Below are 15,205 nucleotides of genomic sequence, written 5' to 3' on the forward strand. Positions count from 1 at the left end.
AGATCGTAGTTTTGAAAAGATGATGATGATTTCCACATTCTGCAAGTCTACTTGTAGGGATTATGTGTGATGCAGTTTACTTCTTGACACTAGCTTCTTCATTCTCTGTTTACTATTCTCACATTGTGCTGTACTACTTCACAAAAACTGTCAAACAGCACAGCTGGAGTTAATAAACTGAGGAAGGATGCCCATTACCAGTTTCAGACATCCCTGTTGTTTGATGTTTTCAGTATTTCATTATCTCTGCATCAGCACTGGTAGTCCTGCAACTGAAAAGCCATCAAAATAACACAGCTTGAAATGATAAATGAAAGTAACAGAACAACTGCAGCAAAGAGCATGCAATTCTGTGGGCTTTTCTAGGTGCGCAGAGATTTGTATCTGTGCTGTGGCAGTCTTATGCTACCACACAAAAGGTTTATCCAGATGTGTTTGTTGGCTTAAAGCCATTGGACTAATTTTACATAGACAATTTTCTGTAAGTGCTAGGAAACCTAAGAAATTACATTTGATTGTTCTTCCTCAGAAATATGTTTTAGAAAGGTACAAGATTTCATTTTTTCCTTTTCATTAAGGAAAGAGAGGAAAATACAAGGTCCAGGAAATGTCCATATCAACCACAAATAATCTTACTGCAAAATGATTGTCATGTAATTGGAACTAGTCAAACTAATTAGTACATTCATTCCTGAACTGAGGTTAGGTATATGACTGAGGAAGGTACCAAATTCTCAATGAAGAGTTAACATAATGGATCAGAATTCTCTGACCCAGTTTAACAATTAGCTGGAGGTGATGTGATGTGAAATTTAAATGTACACTCCAGAGCAGGGAGTTCTTTCATCCTTTTCACAGAATTTCACAGAAATTCTTTCATCCTTAATAAACATGGCTAAATTTAAAACTGGAATGTATATTTCATTTTATTGTTATAAATGTTATCTGCTTAGTGCCAACAGCATATTTACAGCAACTAAAAGTGTATTACTCTCACTATTTGACAGATCTGCAATGTATTCCTATAGCTGCTGTATATAATTAAACACGTAAAGCAGAAAACTGAAATTGATAATTAGCCCTCAAAATTTTGAAGTAGTGTCTGGGAATTAAGCCACACAGTTCCCATTATAGTCCAGAGAAATCACACAGCTAAAATTCTTTCACTGCTTAGGAGATTAGGAGCCAGCTTCTAAAGTATTGTTACTCATGGGAGGGTAATTTGCACTTTCTGATTACATATGGATCAATGTCTTTTCATTATTGTCATAGTTTAACCTCAGCCAGCAACTGAGCACCACACAGCCACTCACTCACTCCCCCCACCCAGCCCCGGTGGAATGGGGGAGGGAATCAGAAGAGTAAAAGTGAGAAAACTCGTGGGTTGAGGTAAGAACAGTTTAATAATTGAAATAAAATAAAGTAAAATAGTAATAATAATAATAATAATAATAATAATAATAGAATATACAAAATAAGTAATGCACAATGCAATTGCTCACCACCTGCTGACCGATGCCCAGCCAGTCCCTGAGCAGCAGTCGCCGCCCCTCAGCTAACTCCCCCCAGTTTATATACTAAGCATGACGTCACATGGTATGGAACATCCCTTTGGCCAGTTTGGGTCAGCTGTCCTGGCTGTGCCCCTTCCCAGCTTCTCACTGGCAGGGCATGAGGAGCTGAAAAGTCCTTGACTAGTGTAAGCACTACTTAGCAACAACTAAAACATCAGTGTGTTATCAACATTATTCTCATCCTCAATCCAAAACACAGCCCTGTACCAGCTACTAGGAAGGAAATTAACTCTATCCCAGCCAAAACCAGGACAATGATGTATTTTTGTGTTTCAATTTGTGTGTTTTTCCAATAAATTAAAAGTTATTTATTGTGATTTCAGGTGTTCAACTTTGAAGAAATGGTTCATCACAGCTCTTTACTGATAAACAGCAAAAAAATCAAAATTCACTTTAAAATAAATGCAAACTGAAAAAACAGGCAAACAGACAAAAACCCCAAACCAAAGATCCCACAGTTCTGTTTTTAAAAAAATTGCCCTTTTATTAGTATAAGAAAACATTCTCTTTTGGGGTATTTTGTTAATGTGTATGCTATTAAGTGTGGCTAATAAGATGATTTTCTAGTTCTAGACCCTTGTTAACACAAAGAGTAGGGAATTTCAGGGATTCTTAGAGCTTCATGAAGACTCAGCTTGCTTTGACATTTGTTGAACAGTGTCATATATTTCCACTGCAGAGAATATAATTATAATTTAAGTATATGAAAAAAAAAAAAGAACATTTTTTCTTCTCACAGTTTTTCATTTGGGCACACGCAGTATGTATTCAGGACCTAGCTAAAAAATTACTTCTATCACAGTTTTCTAGTTTTCTTTCCTTAACAGGTCTTTGCCCATATATATATAATATACACGGCATATGATAACTAAGGAAGCATGCATAAGCCTAAGTGTACAGACCTGGTTATGTTTCCACCTGAATTTAGCTTTCTTTTTTTTTTCTTTTTAAATAGTGGAAAAGGAGACTCAGTAGTTAGATATTAACCAGTTTGATACTGAAATACTATTCAGAAACTTTAAAAACACTTGGGACGAATGCAAGTTAGAATCAACCCTTTGCCTTCCTAGTCAAATATGTGTGAACAAATTAGTTATATAGTTCCATACTCTTTCATTCATACTTTATTTGTCTGCTCAGATATTGAGCGTATATTTTAAAACCTTGGTTTTCGGTAAAGGTTTTATCAACATTTCAGTGTTAACAGTCAGGTATTTCTTATAAGGAAAACAAAAAGAAAAAAGAAAAAGCAACAGATTATTTTAGCCCATAGTCAGAGTTCCAGAAACAGCAGAAAACTATGCCCTTACTCACACTGACAAAGGCTTCCTTACCATTGACAAATAACTGTTTTTTAAGCACATCCTTTTATACTACATACACCTCAGGTTTCCCTACTCGGAAAGTCAATGAACTGACATGTGTAAGACTGACTGCAAGCTGCACACAGACACCTTTTTTTTTTCCGTTTCACAAAGTTAATTTGAGGTAATTATTTTTCTTGTACCTGAACTGATTGCTGAAAAACATTTTCTCTCCCTACTCCACCCCCAGACACTTTTTTTGTTAATCCCCTGCAGGTGTTTAGAATTAGCTTTCATGTTGTGCCTTAGTCCTACTTTCCCCAGGCTTTGCAAATTCGCGTTTCTTAATAAACTTTTTTATCATTTTTGTTTTCCTCTTTTTTGGATTCTTTCCAATTCAGCAAAATCTTTTTTGTATTATGGATCCCAAAACAGTGTAAAGCACTCAAATACAGTTTCACCAATTCTGCACTGAGATAAAAAATTAATTACCTGCCCCCCTTCTCCTGACCTAATTCCTCTCATTATACTGTAAATGCTCAATATGGTATTTGGCCTTTTGCAGCATATCACTCTGTGTTCTTCTGCAGAGTTTATGGTTTGCTCTGAGCCTGGTCTTTTCCTGTAGCCATGGAAATTTCCAAATTAGTCTTTCTCTGTGTTACACATCAGGCTCTTTCACACTTCACATTTAACATGATTAAAGGTCAATTTTGTTGTATTTAGACCCTGATCATAGAAGGGCACTTTGGGGTCTTCCCTATAGTCTAAGGTTAGAAAAGATAGAAAAATGATGGTGTAGTTGGATGCAGCAAATTCTTCTGATTCTATAGTTATACTGAAAATGCAGATATCTCTTTTCTGTTGGAGCACACTACCAGGGCTATTTCAGAGAAGAATGACCTGTGCTTTCCTAAGAAGTGGGGTTATTACTTATTTTTTTTTTATTTCAATGTCTATACTGGTCTATGCTCTCCTCCTAAGCTTTATATATCATGTCATCAGATCAAGCCTTGTTTTCCTGAGTTCTGGTAATTATTCTTACTGCTTCACTTACTCTTTTGTTTTATTTTATCTTCATAGAAACAAGATGATTTGTTATAGAAATTCCCTTTAATCACATGGATCTTGCAACCTCAGTCATGAAAGCTGAAAGAATGGCACTGTACTAAGGAAACATGAATATCCTTCTTTCTTCTTTTACCAGTTAGTCAGACATACCTTAAGCAGCAGTGTAAATGCTTTCTATTCTCATCTTGTTATTCATACAGTCTCCAGGACCTTAACCAATGTACAAAAATTTTATCACAGCATTGTGCAGCAGATGAAACCCTGTGTTTGCACCCTTAAAGGAAAAATCAAATGTTCGGCTTAATAACAATTATGAACTTTACCCAATGACTTGACTCATTTATAAAGTCAGGTACGAGGAACCATTATTAAAATATTCTTATATAGATCTGTCCATCACTCTTTTACTATCTCTAGTTAACATATTCTATTCACATGTGTTAGCAGTGTAAAAGTGTCTAAATAGGTACGCAGATTTAGTTAGATAGGAAAACAAAGCCAAAGAGTGTCACACTCTTATAGCACAGAACTTGTTGCCTAAAAAGCAGTTTATTTTACAAGTTCATAGTGATTCTTATGCAAACTGCAAAGTATGCCCGCTGAATAGCATTGTACCAGAAATAATGGGATCATTAACCTGTAAAAGGTGCATAGCCTCATCATTCCACAATACCTGATAAATTTCCAATGATGAGCACTGCAGACAGATACTTGTTAACCCAGGAGTCATCAGAGCCTACAAATTTTATTATTAGTTCAGTTTTATATTGATGCTGTTGCTCTTGACCTTACAGTCATATCTCAAGTAACACAGGCCTCTAAAAGTTTGGGTGAGTAGCCTCAGCTCTAAGTTATCTAGGCTTTCTTGCTCTTTAGTCAACAGAAAGAGAGAAGCATCTCCTAAGGGGCAACTAATTTTTTCATGGACTCTTACACTATTGTTGATGAATTATTTCTGAGAATCAACTCTTTCTCTGATGATTCAAGAGGAAGCCTACATAGACTAATTTGAATTAGATTCCTAACTTCTAGAGAGTGAAGGGGGATGTGCGATGAGTGACACCGAAAGTCACTCCAGGGAGCAGTGTGAGCTGTTGCTGTGACACTGGCATTTTGCTTGCTGACAAAAGACCGCTAAAGCCATGCAAACAATTGTATGAATTGGCCTTGTTTGGGTGTTGGTTGAGCTGTGTTAACAATGTCACTGCTACCAATTATGGAAATAAGTCTGTGTAGTTGATGACCCTGGCAGAACTGCTGATAACCTCTGCTGAGTACTGGTTAGTCAGCAGACAGACACCAACATGCAAGCTCATGGCTGAAGATGAGCTCATTATGCTAGTGTCAGCCTCTCTGGCCACAGCTAAGAAGTGCATCACTGATGAAGCTAGAAACATTGAAACTTGCCTGCACTATCTTCTGATCAATGGTGTGCTCTTATTCACATCAATTTTCTTCTGATGTGGTACTGTGAAAGCTTAGCACCAGTGGATAGTGGTATTACTTCTTGCCTGTAATGAAGCACTAAGTTGGGATGATGTTTCTGTGAGCGCATCCTCAGTACAGAATGGAATATTTGCACAGATTTAGTCTGGTAACTGATGGTCTTTGACTGCTTTAATTTCAAACACTCTACTTTCCATTGAAATGCCATACCTGTTTATTTATTTATTACTTTGGACCACTAGAAGTAGATGTACAAATTCTTTGAATGAATTCCTGAAGCAATTTATTTCTTTATAGATGAAAAATTCTGTTCCTTTTTGTTAGGAGTTGAGTATGTGTAGAATAATATAGAGGTATTTGAAAGCGATGGAAATAATGAAGCTAAGAACACACTATTTTTTGACATTGTTATTTACTGGCCTTGTGATACTGTTACTACTGGTTTTGGTTTTTAGCTGATCTCTGATAAAGCTCTCTGATAAGGATACCTGCAAGATAATAAGTATAACCTGTTCTTCATAAAACATCTGGTAAAATGATGAATGAACAATACAGATTATATACTATATACATACATACTACATATAGACATAAGGTCGACCTCTTGAATTCTCCTATTCAGAAAAATAAACTGGGATAGGAAAGAGTTTAGCGTTCAACTCCTATAATCCCAAAGCTTTTGTAACTGAAACAGAAGCATAGAGCCCAAATCTCCAAAAATTGTTTGGAATTTGGCAATCACAAAAGAAGTTAAAATGCCTCCCAGCTTCCAGTTTGGTAGTATCTTTCTGATTACAGAGATTATAGACATGAGAAGTGAAATATGTCAGAATAATAATATACATATGTAAATGTATATGTGAAATAAACTTTATGAACTAGAATTGTTACTAATCACTGTTTAGTCTTTTCACTGTGAGAAGTTATACCAGTAGCAGTAAGGTTTTCAGCCTCTTTGAGGAATTTCCAGTAGCCCCACTTTAATCTTAAATAGTCTCAAGAAGAAGATATTTAGCCCAATCCCTCTTAGGCTATAAAGGATCACAGAATCACAAAATCTAAAATTGGGAAAGATATACTGTGTCATTAGTCCAACTTTCTGCCAGCACAGAATACATCTCCATATTACATTTATGATCTTTTCTCCACACTTGGCTTTAGTTTGACAAACTTATCTAAGGAAATTATGTTTTTATTGATTTGATCAGTAATTTTCAATAAGCCTTCTCCCTGTCCTTTCTATATGACCCTGCTTGGCATTGCTCCCTCAAATATTCATAGACCTGTCATTATAACACCTTCTAACTTTTATTTGGTCAAGATTATGTATATTTAACTCTTTCAATCTTTTTTTCAGAACTCAGTACTTGAAGTTCTTCAATCAATGACCATAGTGTAAATTTCTCCTTCTTTTTGGTCAGACAAGAAATTTAGTCAGAAACTACCTGGAGTGAAAACACTGTTTCACATCTTTCCCTGCTCAAATCTGGTATAACAGAGAGCTGAATCTGTTTCCTGCAGTGTGACAGAAACAAATAAAAAATGTTCTGTATAATATCTGGATGATGATATTCAAAGTTATGTTCCTCAAAAGGAAAGATACTCCACCTTACATAATTTACTCAACTCTACTTTTATTATCTTCTTCTGGTGTGTTCATGAAGATGTTAAATGAGATTTGAACAGCATTGGGTTTTGTAGATCATTAGTAACACTACTGTCCAAAGTAAAAAAATAAAATCAGAGATCAATCCTAACCAAAGATAATGCCATTAATTATGACTCTTTTTTTTTTATTTCAAGCTCTCATTCCACTCACTGCTATACATACCACATTTTTTGTGATTTCTTAAAAAATATTTCAAATTCACCTTTTATTTAATAAGTTAGAACGTTATTGAAGTCAGAGGAATTAAGCAGTGCCTATTACGTCCACTGCATTAACCCTACTTCCTGTAGCAAATTGTTGACTTTTCTTTGATAGCATATTAATTTAATATGATTTCTTGCTTATGAACTTTTGCTGCCTGCAATTTTCCTCAAGGTGCTAAAGGATTTATTGAAGTATATCTCTGATCTCATACCTAGTACTTACTTAAGAGACTTGTAAAAACCAATTCTATAAATGACCCAATCTACTCCCTGAATTCTCAAAGATGACATTTAATAGTTCTGATTCTGATGATTATTAAGTTTATTTATACAATTTGGCCATGTTAATTCCTTCATGTATATAACATTTAAAAGATGCACTCTTTGCCATGATTGCATGTTTTACAAATTATTCTGTATGCTCTGGATTTACTATCAACCACTAAGAGTTTTAACTTCCTTCTCAAAAAAAATGACGTATGAAATACATTTAAAAAACGTGTCATACTCAAAACTCCTGCTTGTGACAGTCCAGCTGCCCGAAGTAAGATTATAGACTATGAAACAGGTAGTGTAGAAGTCCAGTGTCAGAGACTACACATTAAACTTTAATTTACTGGAAACTAAACAAGAAGAGAGAAAAAAATCAATGTTTAATATTTAGACACTAAGAAAATTCCACTCATATTCTGAGACCCAGCCAAAGGGAACCACTAGGTATGTTGATCATTCTCTGCTTTCCCCCCCAAGTTTTACAGACAATAGGGTTTTATAAAAAAAATTATTCAATAACTATATACAGGAAAAAAGTATATAGAAATAAAACAAAAGCAATGAAATATGGATTCAATTTTAAGTTATAATGTAGTTAATATCTGAGGTAACATAATAAAGCAAGAATATTTTAGAGATGGTATACTTAAGTTCAATTATAGCTTTCAAACTTGTTTTATTTTGTTTCTGGGTTTCTCTTCCCTTCTGTGTGCCAATTTGTTCATACAAGAAAACAATTTGATCACAGATGTAAACATACAAATATCAAAGTTAGGTTCTACTGCTTCAAAACAGTGTAATAAAATGTTGTGGAATTAAGATGATCATAAGTAGCAGTAAGATATATTGATACAAGGCTTTACAATTCAAAATGCCTATCAGGACACTGTATGGCTCTTCTCAGTATGGTATTTGAACACCTCAGACATCTGGTGCTTTATCAGCTCCTATAAAAGATTCCTAAAGAAACCCTCAAGGGAGAGAATACCTACAGTATGAAAATGCTTTATAGACTCAGGTTCCTGGCCCCTGCCTGTCAGCATCATTAATAGCACCAATTTTCAGCTGAACTGAGAAATGCAAAATGCAATTAATCCTTTCCTTCACATTAAATGAATAGTTTATGTGTGCACAAATTTCCTTTAAACTTTCAAGCCAGTGATGATGAGCAAATACAATTTTATCTTTAGGATTTGACTTATAGCCAAAAATGTAAAGGAGTTCAAAATCAAACAGAATCAAAATCCCTCATTCCACCCATGTCACCCCGTATTATTCCCCCAGTCAGTATTTCAAATGTGAGCCATATCCAGTTTGAAGAGTCACATTGCGTTGTTACAGTATGTAACACAATATGAACAGTGTAATAAGCATGAAGCATCAAAGAAATAGTTGATGCAATTTTCATTTGATGATAAGAAATGTAATGAATTTTAACCTGTTACTATGAGGTTTATTGATACTTTCAGGTTATTAATGCTCTGAAAAATGAATTACATTGTTATGTGCATTTGAGTACAATTATAATGTGCTTCAGCTCCAGTGGGAATGATGAAACTTCCTAAAAATAATCATGTAATTTCCTTTTCTTCCTACACCGTCCCTTCCCTGTCAGTGTGCCATTATGTTACAAGAACTTCAGGCACTTGAGCTCAATATAAGCAGAAACAAATTAATGAAACTTTACCACAGTGTGGGATTTGAACCTATTTATTATGGGTCCACTGAATTATTAAGCAACTCATCTGTCTAGTATCTGGGAAAGAACCTTTTTATTAAAAACTCTATTGAAAAGTGGTTTTAGTAAACTTCAATTCATGAAAACTTACTAAGTACACTGGTGATTTACAATTACAAATCTGTTTCGTGTGTATATATCTGTTATGTCTACATCATCAAAGTAAATAATTTAAATATATTTATACCTATTATGTGGGTATGAGTGTATGTAACACATGAATGTATGGGTTTGTGTGTGTTTTTATAAGCACAGGTAATACACACATATATATGCAGAAAAGTGAGGGAGAAAGGTGAGATGACTATTAATATGGCCATGGTTTTATTAAGGTATTGTGGACGGATATTGCTAAGGCAGATTGTATCCAATCCTTCAGCAAACTGATAAGTCAGAATGAAAGGTCCTATTTAAAAAATTTTGCATGAGGGTGGGCATGTGTACTGGTAGATAGCTGAGAAGAAAATAATGAACTCCTGCATCTGTTTCCAAGTAGCCATTGAGTAACACAAGTGGAAATGAACCCTAAAGAATCTGTGCTGATGCTTGTATCACCTTTAGGTAGTCTTGGCTACACCTAACTAGTTGAGGAGAATACCCAACAACTGATAAAAGCCTAACTCCATTACTGATAGGTGTAGCTCTTCAGAAGTGTAGATTTTAAACATCTCTAAACCAGTGATGACGAGGCCACTAAAGCAGAAAAAAAATCTCTTGAAACTAACACTCACATCAATTCATGTTTAAAGGCTACCCTGCCTTGCCCAGTGAGGTTCTGTTTAAACAATTTCATACTCTTTTAAACTTTATAAACACCTTTATTTAGTAGACCATTCAGTTTCAACACAATCTGGGAAAATTCTGATAACATTGGATAAAGACAAAGTTCATAAAAATGCTTTAATTGGTTCATAAGTAAATATTGCTAAAACCACTTTCGGCTTTAGTGGTTTTACTCCATAGAGTGATTTCTCTATGGAGTTGGTTAGGATGATCCCTCAGTAGATTTACTCCTTTAAATTTGGAGAATGACAAAGACTCGCATTTTATTCTTCCTATCCAAGAGCTCCATTAACTAGCTCTTTTGCAGTTTTCCTCCCTCTCTTCTATTTTGGTCTTTTTTGGTTGGTTTGTTTTATTTTGTTCTTTAACAGTAAAACAAAAATGCAGCAACATTGAAGTTTGCAGTGTCATCAATATTCAAAGTAATTTTAGTATCTTAGCTGAAAGTGTCTAAAAAGAAGAGCCATTTCACTCTGGAAAGGCAGGGATAGGATTTCCAGAAAATTGAATTCTATTCAGTACCTACAGGACAGAAATGATACTGATGAGCAAAGACACAGTCTGCATAACTCTGTTGGTGATGTATTTTCTACTGAATAAATTTAACTGACCTCTGTCAATACATCTCACTGTCACAGAGTTCTGCAAGACATATTTAGACCTCAGAATGGCATATATGCTTTTTCTCTCTCCCTGTCTTATTGCCATGTATAGTTTGAGCATCCTTCTCCAAGGTTGAGCTGAAAGCAGGGACCCATATCCATGCAGTCCAAACACTACTCAAACAGGTTATCCTATTATGTTAGAGAAACATCTGGCAAGGGCAACTTAATCTAGTGCTAACTGGAGTAATTCATCTTTGGAGTCAGCTGAGTCATTGTGAGGAACATAGTAAATGCTTGCTGTCTGCCCTGCAGCAGTTACATTTTTATTTCTGGGTACAATTCACTGTGTTGTTTATCCTGGGCATAGCCTCAAGTCATCTAAGAATCTCAGATCAGAAACAGAGATAGTATTGAATTCTCTAGGACAGGAAGATTTTTTCAGTGAAAGACTATGGTTTCCATATGACCTATTTCACTGTGTTTTGAAAGGTTGTGTGAAATATACTCATTAGAGGAACCTGAATTTGGCATTTTTTGATAGTTCCACAGCCAGCTTAAATCAACCTAAATCAGGCAGCCATTAGAAAGGGTAATTCTGTCTGTAATTACCCTCACCTGCTCACCAGGGCTTCCTTGCTATTCCCTTGCATTAGCTTTACTTATTTTGAGCTATGATATGAATTATATATCAAAAAAATAAAAAAAATCTGCTAGGCTATATGACCACTCTAGCTGTCAAAAACTGGAAAGGGAACATGCGTATAGGTCTGAGAAGAAATATTGACCTAAGTGCACATCTTCCATTAAGCATAATCCAGTTCAAAAGTGGATCATCACGATCTTCTACTCATATGTTTCTCAATGACTGATTAATATCAGGTATAACATATAAGTAGCTGCAGAATGAGCTAGATAGAAAGGTGAGCCAAACAAACAGACACAAAGAATTAAGAAGGGCAGGATCATATGAGGAGGGATGACAGGAAGGAGAGCAAAACCACCTGTATTAGTAGCAGTCCTCAATTAGATTAGATTAAACATAACACAAAACTTCCTCCTTTGATCAGTCTAACATGATTGTGAAGCCTCAGGGCTAAAAGTTTGATTATGTCTTAATTCAAAGCTTCTTTGAATTAAAGTCAGCTATGAAGACAGTAGTTCTAATGGATTTAATTTATTTTCTATTAACACAATTTGCAGTGAGCACCAATGGAGGGTGTCATTCATGTTACCAGTGATACACATAGTCTTAGGTAATAGCAAGCAACAGATGTATTAGAGAAAGGTGCTGAAGAGAGAGGTGGAATAAATGCCTTCTGACCAAAAGTCCTAACTTGGTCTCAGTTGTTCAATATAGCCTTAAGTACTAAGGTATGAGATTTTGTTCCAGCACTTTTCTGGCCACTGAGATGTGGTGACAGTGAGTTTTAAAGTCCAATTTGAATTTACTGCCTTCTAATTTAGACAAATGTCTCCTATTTCTGAAGGGTAGGGCATGGAGAACAGGTGTTCCTGATCACCTGTTTTTTACCGCTTAGGTTTTTGTTTATGCTTTTACCATAGTAACTATTACTTACCTCCTTCCTAACATAGAAGTTCCAGGTTTTTCCCCATCCTACTCATATGAGAGATTTTCCTGTACTCCACTTTCATCATTCATCAATGATGAAATACTTTTCTTGAAATGGGATGAACAGTGATACCCAAAGTATTCAGGATCAAAATATAGCACTGACTTTCTTGAAGGAATTACATTGTTTCCTTACATACTGAGTCTTTTCCGTATGAATCATCAGGATTTAAAGTATTTTTAAATGTAAATGCAGATTAAGCAAAGTTCTTTATTAAAGCATCTACAGGATAAACTCATCCATTTCCAGTAAGTCTCTCTCCATAGACTTCATTGCTCTTCAGATCTGGATTTTGGTTGGCAGGCAAACAATTCATAATATCTGGTAAAATTCAGTAGTAATGATTGCCAGTGTTGAGAGTTTAACTCTAAAGTTAATGCCATTTTTTATAATAGAAATCACATTCAACATAGCAGAGGCTTCAAACAAGCTATTGAATGTAGCTAGAAAAAAATGTTTCGAATTATGTAGTATATACGCCATGTAATACATGGAAATTATATGCATTCTTCCAGTGCTGGATGTAAAATCAATCCTTTTGTCAAGTGCTCCTATTGTAGGCTGCCATGCTGGAGACCTACATTCAAACAAAGGACTCGGAGGGTTGGGCACTTAGCTTCCAGGGAGAGGAGCCTTCTGTCATTCAATAACTCTCCTCAGTCGCAGATGACAAATGAGCTACTGTAGGTAAGACACTTCAGGCAAGCTTCTGAGAGCCCTTTTGATAAAGTCTCACATCTGAGGTTAATGACAATACCTAAGGTGTGGGAGTCATGTAATAAGCGTAAATCTGACTTGGAAAATTAAAAACAAAGAGCAAGAAACAAAGAAAAAAGTAGCACTAGTTTGAAGAGAATGGCATTATAGTCAGAAGGAGTAAATAATGAGGAACAATGTGGTATGATACATGAGGACTTAGATGATAAAAATACTAAAAGATGAAAGCTAGTTCAAAGAAGCTAAATAGAGAGCGGTGACAAGTTCCTAGGGAAAAAAAGGATATCAAACAATTGGGTGTGTCATTAAATATAAGGAATCAAAAGGTAAAAAGAGTCTAAAAGATAATTCTGTGTGCAGCATTAAATATGAATGATAAGTAATAAGGTGAGAAAAGAAAAATCTATGTCTAACATTAAAAACAAAGGAACATTACCAACTATGCCTAAGTAGGGCAAAAAGGAGTTGGGTACAATTTATTAATATAAACAAAATCTAGAAGAAACAGACTAACTAAGAAATGAACAAAGGAAATAAATCCACTTTCAGTTAAAAAATCTAGAAGGTTATTCACTCCTAGGAGGTAGGACTGCAACAAAGATATATACTTCTCCTTGTACAATTAAAAGCTCTGCCAGGCTGTAGCTTTTGCTCACTGTACCAATGGCTCAGCTACACTATCACTGCTGTGAGCTCAAACGTCATGCCTAGAGCTTTTTTTTGCCCATGTACTTATTTAGAGGAGACATCTGAGGCCCATATGATGATTCTGTAAGAAAAGCGATAGCAAAAGAGACTGGATTTGCAAAAATACTTGGGTGACCAAAAGTTACAGATTAGAAGCATCCCCAAATCTCACAATGAGATCTCACAAATAACGGTGAAAATCTGGACCATAAACGATGCTAGCAGAATTCTTAGCACTGTGAGTTCTAATGGATGAAGTCCATTAATAGTAAATCCCATCAGTATTAAATCCCGCTGCTCGTGCTATTCTTTATTATGACATGACAACATTAAGAAATTGACATTTCATTTTTTCACTTCTTCAACACGGATAGTCTATTCTTTCATTAAGAGAATGACCCTGTCATAGCTGGAGTTCCTAGGTTCTTTTTTATGGTTTTGAGCCCATGTGAGTTCGTCCACAACAAATCTTTCCTGGCATACCATTTATGATACTACCATAAAAAATTCACTTGGGACTTAATTTTGGCATAAATGGTGGGTGATTATGAAAAGCAGTGGGGTTTGTTTTTTTTTTAAGTAAAAGGTTGGAACTTTTCTTGGTTTTCTCTTTCTAAATTAGAAATACAGAGCACATTAAAAATCTAAGCATTAAGAAGTGAAGAAATTCTGACTGGAGTAACTGAAGTAACTACTGACTGTAATAACTCTTAGGAATATGGTAACTGCATGAAATACTACTATCTCCCTGTCTAGCCTCTCCTTTACTCCATTTTTATATACCGCTTACTAAAGGGACAGTGCAGCTCAGAAAATGTGATTTGTTCCTTTTTCTGGAGGCAGGAGGGTTCACTGCAGCTTTAGTTTGGTGCTTTAGTTCAGCTCAGCAAGCTCTGTGAGACTGCTGGTGGCCATCTTTTAGCATCCTTGGTCCAGGTTACTGTGCAAAGTTAAGCTGCAGTACACCTGTATTGATAATTCAGTCCAGCTTGGCAAGATTTTCATGGGTGTAATGCAAGGCACACTGCTAACTCCAGGATTATAACTTGCCCCAGGCAAGAGTGTGGGAGTATTATAAATTCTAACTGAACAGAACATATGAATTGCTTATAGCAGGCAAAGCAATATGCTTTTCTCTAGAAGAAAAAAAAGCAGAACTCTTTTTTTAACTTAAAAAGTAAGCAAAATTCCCTCCACCTCCTTCCCTCCCAAAAATAGCCTTTCAGACTTCTTTAACTGCTAAAACTGAAATTTCCAATGCTAAAGAATTAAGAAATAGCATTGTTCGGGGTAGGCCTGGGGAGATTGCTTTTGATTTGTCTTTTTTTAAATCTGAAAAGCCTGTAAATCAATAACAAAAATCTGCCATACAAAAACGTTTAATAACCTCACTAAGCCCAGCCCTCACTAGGTCAAAGTATTGAAGTTAGAAAAAGCCTTGTATGAAGATGAGAGAAGCAGGCAAAATGTCTTGCACAGACACAAGGGAAGGATACATATTTTC

This window comes from Pygoscelis adeliae, unplaced genomic scaffold, assembly GCF_000699105.1.
Source record: "Pygoscelis adeliae isolate BGI_AS28 unplaced genomic scaffold, ASM69910v1 Scaffold133, whole genome shotgun sequence".
NCBI lineage: Eukaryota > Metazoa > Chordata > Aves > Sphenisciformes > Spheniscidae > Pygoscelis > Pygoscelis adeliae.